Consider the following 13,572-nt stretch of genomic DNA (forward strand, 5'->3'; position numbering starts at 1 on the left):
GCCCGTCGACCTGGGACCGGACCGCAGCTACGCACGGATGCACGCCAAGACCGTAGGATCCTACGCAGTGCCGTAGGGGACCGCACCGCCACTTCCCAGCAAATTAGGGACACTGTTGCTCCTGGGGTATCGGCGAGGACCATTCGCAACCGTCTCCATGAAGCTGGGCTACGGTCCCGCACACCGTTAGGCCGTCTTCCGCTCACGCCCCAACTTCGTGCAGCCCGCCTCCAGTGGTGTCGCGACAGGCGTGAATGGAGGGACGAATGGAGACGTGTCGTCTTCAGCGATGAGAGTCGCTTCTGCCTTGGTGCCAATGATGGTCGTATGCGTGTTTGGCGCCGTGCAGGTGAGCGCCACAATCAGGACTGCATACGACCGAGGCACACAGGGCCAACACCCGGCATCATGGTGTGGGGAGCGATCTCCTACACTGGCCGTACACCACTGGTGATCGTCGAGGGGACACTGAATAGTGCACGGTACATCCAAACCGTCATCGAACCCATCGTTCTACCATTACTAGACCGGCAAGGGAACTTGCTGTTCCAACAGGACAATGCACGTCCGCATGTATCCCGTGCCACCCAACGTGCTCTAGAAGGTGTAAGTCAACTACCCTGGCCAGCAAGATCTCCGGATCTGTCCCCCATTGAGCATGTTTGGGACTGGATGAAGCGTCGTCTCACGCGGTCTGCACGTCCAGCACGAACGCTGGTCCAACTGAGGCGCCAGGTGGAAATGGCATGGCAAACCGTTCCACAGGACTACATCCAGCATCTCTACGATCGTCTCCATGGGAGAATAGCAGCCTGAATTGCTGCGAAAGGTGGATATACACTGTACTAGTGCCGACATTGTGCATGCTCTGTTGCCTGTGTCTATGTGCCTGTGGTTCTGTCAGTGTGATCATGTGATTTATCTGACCCCAGGAATGTGTCAATAAAGTTTCCCCTTCCTGGGACAATGAATTCACGGTGTTCTTATTTCAATTTCCAGGAGTGTATGTTGACCTTTGGGGCGGTTGTATTGCAGAGTGTGCGGTTTAAAGCAGCGTGCTTCTATAAAATAGTAAAGTGGTGCACCACCTCAGTCAGTAAATTTTAAATAAGAGTGCTTGATCTTAGGTATATGAGCTACGTACGGTAGCACGGGCTTATTTAACATTGATCTGCGCAGAGACTTAGTGTCCGTGAGGTTACACAGCCTGGCTAGGGTTCGGCCTCCCTTGAGTGGCTACACCCCATTAAGATTAAACTATCGCGTTGCGGTTGTGGGCCTGTGACCGTGTAAGCGCGTCCGGGTGACAACAGCTTGTTACTTTAATGCAATGGTTATTGAGCTTAGCCAGTATTGAGTTTAGTGTAGTAAGTTTTAAAAACCTTGCTGCTAAGCTCTTTTAGCTTAATTTAGCAATCATGCACTTGCTCACTATTAAGCTTAAGTTGTGAGAACCTTGTTGGTAAAGCTTGACTCTATTTTACCTGCCATTTGTGTGTTTTAACCTTCAAACCTTATCCTAGTATTGAAGCTGCCTACAGCCCTTTCTTGTTCTGTGATATTTATACTCATCGTGCAGCTAAGCAATTGAGCCTCTGGCATGGGCCACACATATTAGAGCAAAAAAGGGCCGAAAAGAAATTTAACTGTTCTTTGGAAGCTTAAGCTGTTAAGCCACTTCCAGGACGACGGAATTGCAGCGAGTTCTTAAACGTTCTTAATTCATTGCAATTCTCGGCTTGTTAGGCCTTCAGCCGTGATCACAGCGGGTTGTTTTTTTTTCTTTTTTTTTTTAACATTTTCTGTATCTGTATTTTATGGTGATTTGCTAAATTGTAACACACTGAAAACACTATTATTTACACAGCTTTTTATTCCTTCATTAATAACGTGTGGTTTTTTATTTATTGTTGAGTCTGGAATTACTGTTTTACAAATAAATGTGTGTAACTGTAAAGGGCAACCAATAGTAACTGATTACGACCCCGTCCACAATAGTAAGCGAATCCTGCCTTCCCTTGACCACCAGCTTTCAATGTGAAAAGTTTTCCGACTTGGTTTTGATCGCACTACAGAAATTAACAGACTGAACGTGTAGTGGACATTCAGTTTTCGAAATCCTTAGAGGATTCGCTATACAGAGATCCACAGTGTCAAGTGTGTGCCGGGAATACCACATTTCAGGCAGTACCTCTCACCATGGATGATGGAGTGGCCGGCGGCCTTCGCTTAACGACCGAGAGCAGCGGCGTTTGCGTAGAGTTGTCACTGCAAACAGACAGCCACCAGTGCGTGAAATAACCGCAGACGTACGACAAACGTACCTCTTGGGTAGTGTGGCGAAAGTTGGCGTTAGCAAGCTATGGAAACGGACGAGTGACGCAAGTGCCTTTGCTAATAGCACGACATTGATTACAGTGCGTCTCCTGGCCTCTGACCATATCGGTTGGAACCTAGAGTTCTGGAAAACTGTGGCCTGGACCGATGAGTCGCGACTTCAATTGATAAGAGCTGACGTTAGGATTCGAATGTCACGCAGAGCCTACGAAGCCATGGACCCAATTTGTCAATAAGACACTATGTAAGCTGGTGGAAGACACTGTGTAAGCTGGTGGTGGCTCCACAACGGTGAGGGTTGTGTTTACATGGAATGGACTGGGACCGATCATTGACTGTAAATGGTCATGTTCGGCTACCTGGAGACCATTTGTGGACTTGATGTTACGAAACAACAATGCGCCATGCCATCGAACCACAATTGTTCGCGATTGGTTTGAAGAACGTTCTGGACAGTTAGAACGAATGATTTGGCCACCCAGATCGCCCGATGTGAATAATTTACGGGTCATAATCGAGAGGCCAGTTCGTGTACAAAATCCTGCAGCGGCACTTCGCAATTATGGACGACTGTACAGGCAGCATGGCTCAATATTTTTGCTGAGGACTTCCAAAAACTTGTTGTCCATGCCGCGTCAAGTTGCTGTCCTACGCCGGTGAAAATGAAGTCCTAGACGCTATTAATAGGTGTCCCATAAGCTTTCTCACCTCAGTGCACAAGCACAGTTTGGATTCCGGCCCGCTACCTTAATTGCAGGACGAATTTTTCAGAAAGCTACCCACTCGTGGCTGGCGAAACGTCAGAAGAACCACTAAACGACCGTCGATCGAAGATCTCGATACAAATACGAGCAGGCAACACTTCAAATATTTTATTCTACTAAGTGCATGGGAGCCCTGAACTGAGGCAGTACCAAGCTCGAGAGTTACTGCTGACCAGCCCAGGCACCATGTACACCTACACTACGAAAAGCAATTACGGCAGCAAACACTCGCTACAGTGCGCTGATTACGATCAGAAAATGTTAGCCGAGCAGTATCTTTTCTGGCTCGTGAAGTCGGACGTCTGTCGGCACGCCACGTACAAATTACACTCCGTCATATATATTTTTTTTTTTTTCGCCTCGCCCTCGGCATCGACAGATAAGCCGGCGGGCTCAAAATGCACGATAATTGTCCGTGATATATCCGCGCGGGTAATTACGACCGCGGCCCGCTGCGTGCATTTCCACATTCGCGAGATGGCCTTGGTGGACGGTGCCGTAACTCAACGTGCCTCCGGCCTCGCTAAATTAGGACCCCGGCGGGCCTTGCGCAACCGCGTCCATTCTCAACTGCGTGCAGCGCCGCCTTTGTCCATTGTGGAATCTCGGCTCGCACCACGTCAGCCACTGTGTCCGACTCCTAATTAGGCCCACAGAAAACACTGACGGCGAGGAGCTCCGCCCCAGAGTGGTGTTAACTCCCCTTTGATTGACCCCAGCGAGCCGCCAATTCTGCAAGAAATTTCTCAGGCGTGCTAATCTTGTTTGCAGCCGGCGATGAATGATTCTCTGTGGCACATTTGAAATTTTCGTCATTCGTCGCAAATTACAGACGTGCGGGCCGGAGATATAGTGCGGTTCCTACGAGGACAAGTTTTTTGATAGATAAGTCGAAAAAATAGATTTATGAGTTGATGGTTATAATGGTCCCCTAGTCGTAGATATTGCTATAATCGCACTATTTCACTCCCATTTACGGAGCTTGTTAGCACTTGATGTTAATTGGCGCCATTAAAATGCATTGTGGTAATCGCTGCTGCTTGCTGGATCGCTGCTGTGTCTCGATGCTAATGCTGGCTCTAAATCTGGTTGTCTAGGGGCAAAAAGATGAGGTCCCATGTTTTTGATGTGCTTTTGATGATAAATAATGAGCGAAACCAACAAATATTTAAACTTCAAATATTTATTACTCTGGTGGCCATCTTAATTCCACTGTCCACCAAAGACAATGACACAACACAAAGTAGCACTTCTGTTACATGTTCTTTGCAATGTTTATCCACCTCGAACAATAACACACATACACTTTAACAAAGTGACATTCAGACTCCGCTCCCGACCCTTCTTGCTGCTTGTATTTATAACCTTGTCAAAGAACTACTAAAAAAAGATATAGTTTATAAGTCGCATGTACATCTGTTATCGTATTTTGTGCAGAAAAGTTATTAATTTATATCGAGTGACATAATTTAACAGGTTATTAAAATGATAGGCAGACTTGTTGACTTGACAGAATAATTCTTTGTTACAAAAAGGCCGTTTTTTAGAAGTTTGTCAATTGACTTCTCTAATTTATAACATGAACTATTAAGAATTACATTGGTTTTCGTCTAAAATAGGAGTGTTTACGTGAATACTGAGTGAAAACGGTCCTAATGAACAAATAGGTTGCACTGGGTGATTTTTATTTAAGGAGATCCAAAATACGTAAGTTGGCCACTATTTTTCATACTTCATATTAATTATTTAAGATGAACTTAGTGTTTTTACATGATGACATTTGCTGTAATCAGTGATCAAGTGATATTAAGTTTTGTGTGGGTCAGTTGTTCACTATAATTTAATGGGTTGACTGTTTATGGAGACATGTTATGCAATCATTGTTAACATACACAATAACTTTCCTGTAATCATAAATACTTGTTAAACTGGTTGAATTTGGAGGGTATCGCATACTTCGGTAAAGTAAAGCCTTTAATAGGTTCCGTTACATTGTGTAATCCGCTACCGTAGCTAGTGGTCAGGGTATCTGGCTGCTGTCTGGAAGACTCAGATTCGAATTCCGGTACTATCTGAGATTTCTTTTTTCTTCGTGGGAGGACAGGAACATTGTGCAGTAAGCCTCGTGAGGCCAATTAAGATGCTACTTGAGCGAGAAGTACCACCTCCAAGGTGAAGAACGCCGTCAACCACCATGAGAGTGGTGTGCTGTCTCCATATCTCTCCATACCGCGTCAAATGACGCCACTGTCACAGGATGACAGGGCAGTCGGTCGGTTCCGTGTGGCCCATCGGTGTCAGCACGCGGAGCTTTGCTTTTTGCTTATTTGATTGTTCAGATTGTGCAACATATAAAAAAATGTTCCTCTCCTTCATATATCCAACCTAACTCATGTCATCCACACCTGTGGTGGATGATATTTGGATTGCACATCTTATGGACTATGACATCTTTTCGGGACCAATTGTATTTTGCATAACTTATCCAAAATCTTATTATACAATTTATGATTTAGTGAAAGTTGAGATTTGAAAAAAAGAAAATAATTTTGTTTGACGCTTAGGGTTTTAAATTTATCTTTCTTTTTATGAAGAGAAGTTTGTTTTTTACTGTAGTCTATGATAACAGATAACACAGCAAATATATAAATGTGTAATTCCAGTGAGAGCTGTAATTTACTGCAACTGTTGTTATTCGCCTATGATCACGGGTCCATCAACCTCTGTAGCAAAGTTCAAAAATGGTTCAAATGGCTCTGAGCACTATGGGACTTAACATCTGAGGTCATCAGTCCCCTAGACTTAGAAATACTTAAACCTAACTAACCTCAGGACATCACACACATCCATGCCCGAGTCAGGATTCGAGCCGCGACCCTAGCAAGCGCGCGGTTCCGGACTGAATCGCCTAAAACCGCTCGGCCACAGCGGCCTGCTATAACAGCTTACAAGGTGGCTGGCTACAACAGCTTACAAGGTGACATGACATCAGTAGTGCCAATATTACTGTTGGAAAGAGTGACGAATCATCGATTTTATATTATTTGACTTTTTTGATTTTATGTTGCCTTGGCAGGCCGGGGTGACCGAGCGGTTCTGGGAGCTACAGTTTGGAACAGCACGACCGCTACGGGCGCAGGTTCGAATCCTGCCTCGGGCATGGATGTGTTTGATGTCCTCAGGTTAGTTAGGTTTAAGTAGTTCTAAGTTCTAAGGAACTGATGACCTCAGAAGTTAAGTCCCATAGTGCTCAGAGCCATTTGAACCATGTTGCCTTGTATGCTATTCGAAATGTTTATGACACCTGATGATGGTATGTGGGTCGAAACTAACCATATAATAAAGAAATGTTTATCAGCAGCTCCGATGATGATAAATTTCTGGAATTGTTTCAGCGCGAAATACTATATTTATTGCGATTGTATAATAATATATCAATTAAAAACCGCGTGTTTTCCCGTGACGTCTATGTCGTCACGAACCACTATACTACCTCGTCAGGTACAGTGAATCTTCAGATATTTTTTATATGTCTCACAATACATTACTAAAATATAATGCCCTATGAAAATAGTTTCCCCAGTTCTAAGATCTCAAGAACTCGTGTCTGGTAATGGGAAGTAGAAAACATTGCCTGTTGCTACGAAATGAAGTACGGAGGTACTGGATTTTCCACTATCTCTAACTCACCCGAAACTGACAAAATTCCATCAACCATTAATTCAAAAGTTATAAGATTTTGCCACGTCAAATGCAGTTTATTCCTACAGATGCTACTGGGAATTTGACTGGAAGAGTCACGGGGGTGGTCAATGCTCACCCAACTCGTACAGCTGTACACTGAAAATTTAAGCAGAATAAGCTCAGAAAAAACAGTTATACTCACGTCTCTTAAGATTGTAGAAAGACTTGCAGCGCGCTGTTAAAAGTTGCGCAGTCGTATGGGATAAACAGTCGAAAACAGCTTTTTAAGGCGAAACAAGTTGTATAACTAATAGGAGATACTCATATTAATGGATACGAACACGAAGTTGAAAAAATGTAACCTTCGGTATTCGAGGGACTTCAGCTGTTTAAAATACTCAGTAATCTTCGAAACCTTTACTTTTTTCGAGTGAACTTCCATGCTCGTTCATTTTGATTGACTTATCACTATGTAGTAAGACAGGATTTTTTCTCTGCATCCTCATCTAATTTGTTTTCGTTAAAAAGAGTTGCAATATTCCTGTATGAGTCGAACCTTGAAACGGTACAGTAGTTTCTGCTCCATAAGCAGCAGGTTTTGCTGCTCGCTCGCACCGGGAAATACAAACGGAGGCGGCTCCGCCGCTAATTTTATTGCACAACGCGGCCGGCCGCGGGTGCAACAGAACGCATGTGGACGGGTGGAAAGAAATGGGTCAGGCTTCATATGTGTCGCGTATTATGCATTTCTGGTACGTGAATGTGAATCTGCACATGAACTTTCGTAATCCTCCTCACACCTTTCCATAAAGCGTGGCCAAATCTTAGTTGGGAAGTAGTTCTGTAGTATAGTAGTACCAACCTTACTCTAGGGCAGGGGATCAGAGAGATATCACAGGTATGTAAAAGTCAGACGTTCCAGTGTCACAAGATTTGGGGTGGAGAGGTTGGTCACGGCCAACTGTTTCGACCGTCCCCTCCACCGGGGCCCAGGAAGACCTCTGGGTGCCCACCATATTCTGGAAGTGTTACAGAAGACGGTTAAGTGAGCAGACATGCCCTCAGTGCGGCTGTGTCGATGTTCACGCGTGGGAGAGAGGTATTTGAATATTTGTACTAATCTTTTATTTCCAGCTTCGAATTGTGTGAAGAAATGAATGTTCTCCTTTAATTTCTGGAATTTGACCCCCCCTGTTCATGTATCTGGTCCCCAGTTTGCCCGTTATCCTCCTCAGATAGTGGATGTCCCGTGTAAAATATTGGGAGACTTTGGTGGTAAACATTTGGCCGACGCAATTCCGTCTTGCACCTAGAAATGTGCGTGCAGACTAGTATATAATATACCCGAGCTATAAGTTGTAAAACTGTAATATCTGTAAGCTGGAACAATTGCTGCAATCGCTGTAAAGTCGAGTGATAATGTTTAAAATAAATAGGTAATCAATTGTCATCAGTCTTTAACATACCCTAAAAATCACATAGGAGTCACGTCAAAGGAATTCATTTAAAATAAAAGATATAGAATGCAGGGACCCACACATCAGCGTGTGAGCCCTCCATCCCCTTGCCTAGTATCGTACAGAAAGGGCACGCTCTCTAGGTAGCGCTCTCAAGCTCCCCTCCCCAGTTATCCGCTGCGCAATTTTCATTCTGGGCTTGACGACATCAACTTTCATTCATCTGGCGTCCCTAGGCAAGGAGGTTTGACGGTAATCTTTCAAGCTTACCAAGTCGATTTCACAGACAATTTCTTGCCCCACTCCACCTCGTTTGGTAGTGGCTGGTATATCAAAGGAACATGACAGATTTGACGTTAGACTAATAATGCATAGCACTTGGCTACATAAAACTCATCTTGTTTCTCTTGGAGAAGCAGCAATATAGTAAGCGTTAGGTGTATCATAAATGCTGCAAATAATGACGACAGAGTGAGACGAGGTGCTTCTGTGGAAACGTCCGCACCGTTTAACAACAAAGAGATGGCCAGATTAGAGGGAATCCGGTAGCCACAATCCACTCTGCAGGTGTCGAGACAGAGAGGGCGAAATTCCTGAGGGAACGCAGGTGTTTCGGAAGTGCGCTTCATGCTCTGACGCCCGTCATAATTACGTCCCGGAGACCATTAGTACTTTGCCAAGGCACCTTACCACAGGAAGTGTTCACAGAGAAGCACGAGGAACCCCCTACTAGGGAAACATCTGATAATACTTCCGCGATATCGTCGCTGCCACATGATATTACTCTTTTGTGAGATATTATGTACTTGTCTGTCCAAGGCACAGAGAAAATATAGTTAAGTTTATTTTTAGCGCGCAGGCTATGTTCACTCGGAGCGAAGAGACGTAAGATTACTTTTCAAAATAACCTCTGCTGGATCAGTTTGAGCTTGGTTGGCTGCCATGTCCTTGAAAAATTTTGTCAGATTTTGTGGAAAGCCCAATACTTCATTTCGTGACAACAGATAATGATTTTTGCTTTCCATCACCAGCCACGAGTTCTCGATATCTTAAAACTGGGAAAACTATTTTCAGATGATATTATTTTGTAGCAACGTGTTGTGAGACATATAAAAAAATATATTAAGATCCACAACATCTGCAAGACAGTATACTCATTTGTGACGTCATAAGAGTCACGTGATCGCCGTGAGCATTTGAGTGGGGAAAAAATCTCAAATAATCAAACGCCTTGTTTTAATAGATCTATTCTTATAAAAATATTTTTTGTCTCAATAATTGTAGTACTATCAACAAGAAACAATTCCAGAAATCTATCAACATCTGAGATGCTGATAAACATTCTTTTATTATAAACCCAGCTTCAATCCACGGTCCATCATCAGGTATATAAAACATTTACAACAGCATATAAGGCGACATAAAATCAGTACTGTCATCTAATATAAATTCCATGATTTGTTACTGTTGTCAGTTAGTAATTTTATTTGACACTGCTGATACTATGTCACCTTGTAAGCTTCTATACTTATATTGTAAGATACCTAAAAACGGTTTGTAGAATGAAACGGTTGTAAAATAAAGAAATCTGATTATGCTCTGCGCAACGCTACTAAATTTTTATATCTGATGATGGCTGCATAGGCGAAACGAGTAATCAATTCTAGAAAAATACTAGCGAACAAAATATTGACATCCATACTTCAAGGTTTCTTCTTTCAGCACCTTTTGGTGATGACTCATGACATTTTTTCAAATATTTATGAGCTTCTTAAAATATATTTCTCAAGTCGGCTATGATAGAACTCCAACGCAAGAGACAGAACTACAGAGGTGGCTATACCCGTAATCGAAAGCGAATAAGAACAATTACAGTACAGTACAGCTGCCATTGGAATAAGACATTTATGCATTTTCTATGTTATATATTATTATAGACTACCATAAGAAAACTAGTCACCATAAATAGACCGAGCGAGGTGGCGCAGTGGTTAGACACTGGACTCGCATTCGGGAGGACGACGGTTCAATCCCGCGTCCGGCCATCCTGATTTAGGTTTTCCGTGATTTCCCTAAATCGCTCCAGGCAAATGCCGGGATTGTTCCTTTCAAGGGGCACGGCCGACTTCCTTCCCCATCCTTCCCTAATCGGATGAGACCGATGACCTCGCTGTCTAGTCTCCTTCCCCAAAACAACAACAACAACACCATAAATAGAAATTTAAAAACGGGAGTGTTAAACAAAATTATTTTAATTTTTTAAAATCTCAACATTAATTAAATCATGAACTGCGTAATAATGTTTTGTATGACGTGATCAAAATTAAACTTGTCTGGAAAAATTTCATACATGAAGCCTTCAATTCATCATAACTCCAAGCTTCCTCCCGCTCGCACTTCAGGAAGAGGTCCAAATACAACGTAATTACTGACAAGGAAAACACCCGGTAGCAGACGTCTAAAAACGAATAAAAATGGTTATTGAAAAGTAAAGCTGTATCTGTTGTATGAAGGTAACAGTATTTAAAATTTTGCATTTGCGTGCAATCAGCGTTTGAAGGTTAACGGATCTGAACAAGTCGCTGGAGAAGTGATACTGTCTAACAGTTATGATCAGCATATTTGCAAGAGTCACGCGAGCGGAACTATTTGGTGTGAAACTCAAACTTTTCACATATGCCGTCCATTCGTGTTGACACATTGACATATGTCTGATCAGAGGTGTCCGGACACCTACAGACTTCCGCCTCATAGAAGCCGCCTTATGGCAGGGTGCGTTGTCATACTGATGCAAGCAATCATTGTCACCGAAATGTCTCTCTACTGTATGCAGCACACATTGCTTTTAAATACCTTCTTAAGCGCAATAAGGGTTCCACAGCCCGACCATGGAGACACCCCCCATACCGTACCACCACCTCGTCCGTTCTTCACTGTTGGCACTGCAGAAAATGGCAGGTAACGTTCTCCACACATTCGCCAAATCTAGGCACATCCATCGGACTTCCACAGGGTATACCGTGATTCATTACTCCAAATCACTGGTTTCCATTCAGCCACTATCCAGTGGCGTCGCTTTTTACACCAACTCATACGTCAGACAACAAACGTATGCAGCTTACTCCGAGCTCCTCGAGCGCCAAACCCTGTTCTTTTCAATTCTCTTCATACAGACAATGTGCTAACAGGACTGCTGGCACCACTTTGGAATTCGACTAAAATGGAATACCTCTGATCGTATCCACTCTGGAGACCAATACTGTTGTAATATGTTTGTACCATGTTTTCACTTTACAAATACATAGAATAAGAGCTAAGGTTTGCGTGTACGTGAATTTCTGCACAAAGAAAGAGGTGCAATACACATTAGAAGAAGCAAAAAAGTACTATTTTCTAACATTACCTTCTAAAACTAACTCTAAGATTTTAATTTGCCTGTTTGAGATGCCAGTGAGGCTATAAATACACGAACGCAGGTCAAGAGTCGCAGAAGACCACACACCACACACAAACACACACACACACACACACACACACACACACACAGACGTCATGTAACATACCAATGTAAATATTTCAGAAAAATGTCGTCATATATACGAGGGTGGTTTGGAAAGTTGTCGGTATCACCACGAGAGGTCAGCGCTACCGCAACGAGCTGTTCACGTGATATTCATGGGACTGTTACCTGTAAACACGTGCCGCGTCAGTGTTCTTGAAAGAGAGCTGTGACAGCAACGTGGCTCTGTTGTTGTGCCCGCGTAGTGATTTGCGAAGATGAAAAAAATCGAGGTTCGAGCAGTGATTAAGTACTTTGCAAAGAAAGGTATGAAAGCAAAGGACATTCATGCCGATTTCCAGAATACACTGGGGGACTCTGCTCCTTCATTTTCCACTGTTACCAAGTAGACAAACGAATTTAATTTTGGTCGGGAGAGCTTAGATGATTGAAAAAATTATCTGCAAGATGGATGCCGCAACTCTCGACGCTGGTTCAAAAATGAATAAGAATGGACACATCGGAACCATGTTTGGCCCGTTTTAGGAGAAACGAACAAGTTTTTTTGCACCGGTTTGTGGCCACAGATCAAACTTGGGTGCACTACTGTACCCCAGAGACGAAACAACAGTCAAAGAAGTGGAAAAATGCTGATTCTCTTCCACCAAAGAAAGTGAAGACAGTTCCTTCGCCGGGACACGGTATGGTATCAGTCATCTGGTATGTGAAGGGGATTCTATTTGTAGATTATCTCCCTACTGGGCAAATGATTACAGGAGAATACTATACTAACCTCCTGGACAAATTTCAACAAAACATACGAGAAAGAAAAACGCCAGGTTTAGCAAGGAAGATTCTCCTTCCATCAAGACAATGCACGCCCGCACACATGTGCCGTCGCCATGGCAAAATTACGCGATGTAAGGTATGAATTGTTGCCACACCCGACTTATTCACCTGATATGGCTCCGTCAGACTTCCATCTCTTCCCAAAACAAAATTTTTCTTGGTGGACGAAAGTTCACTTCAAACGAAGAACTGATAGCCGGAGTTGACAATTATTTTGCAGGCCTGGAGGAAACTCATTTTCGAGATGGGATCAAGGCAGTGGAACATCGCTGGACCAAGTGCATTAATCTACAGGGAGAGTACAGTGAAAAATACAAAAAGTTTCAGCGATGTAGGTACTTTTTTTTCTATTCCGTTCCGAGAACTTTTCAAACTGCCCTCGTATGAAGAAACTTAATTAGTGCAGCGCTTTATTTAAAACATTAATAACACATTTGCCGTCTTTTGAGAATGATCGATCACTACGAATGAAATTAAGCAGTAGTTCTTACAAACCAACCTGTAACAAGTCCGAAAATTTTCTCCTTAACTTCTGCTTGTGTTCCGTACAAAAATTTATAATTTTGTATTGCGTAAAGGGTGATGGATAGGGATTAGTAACTCACAACAGTACTCCAAAATAAATTTAGATTTCAGAGTGTGATTTCTCGTCCCACAATATAACCATTAATCGTAAAAGTTGTTCACGGAAAATGAAACTAACCGATTAATGCACGACTTGATGTGCAAGACTGCGGACCACACTACTGTTTACAAGCCATGCAGAGGCCTTTGATGTAATTGATGGCGACTCTCAGAACTTCACCGTCTGTTTTCATGCGGATTCAGGTTCCCTGATAAATTCGGACATGTTTCTTCAGAAAAAAAGGAATATTTCAAGGTCAATGGCATGCCATGCACAGAGAACAAGAGCCTGTTACAGTACGCAGGTCGGTTTACAGTGTCTGAAATTGTCAGTCCATGCAGCATCGTTGCTTTGTAA

The sequence above is a fragment of the Schistocerca serialis genome, chromosome 4, assembly GCF_023864345.2.
Source record: "Schistocerca serialis cubense isolate TAMUIC-IGC-003099 chromosome 4, iqSchSeri2.2, whole genome shotgun sequence".
Lineage (NCBI taxonomy): Eukaryota > Metazoa > Arthropoda > Insecta > Orthoptera > Acrididae > Schistocerca > Schistocerca serialis.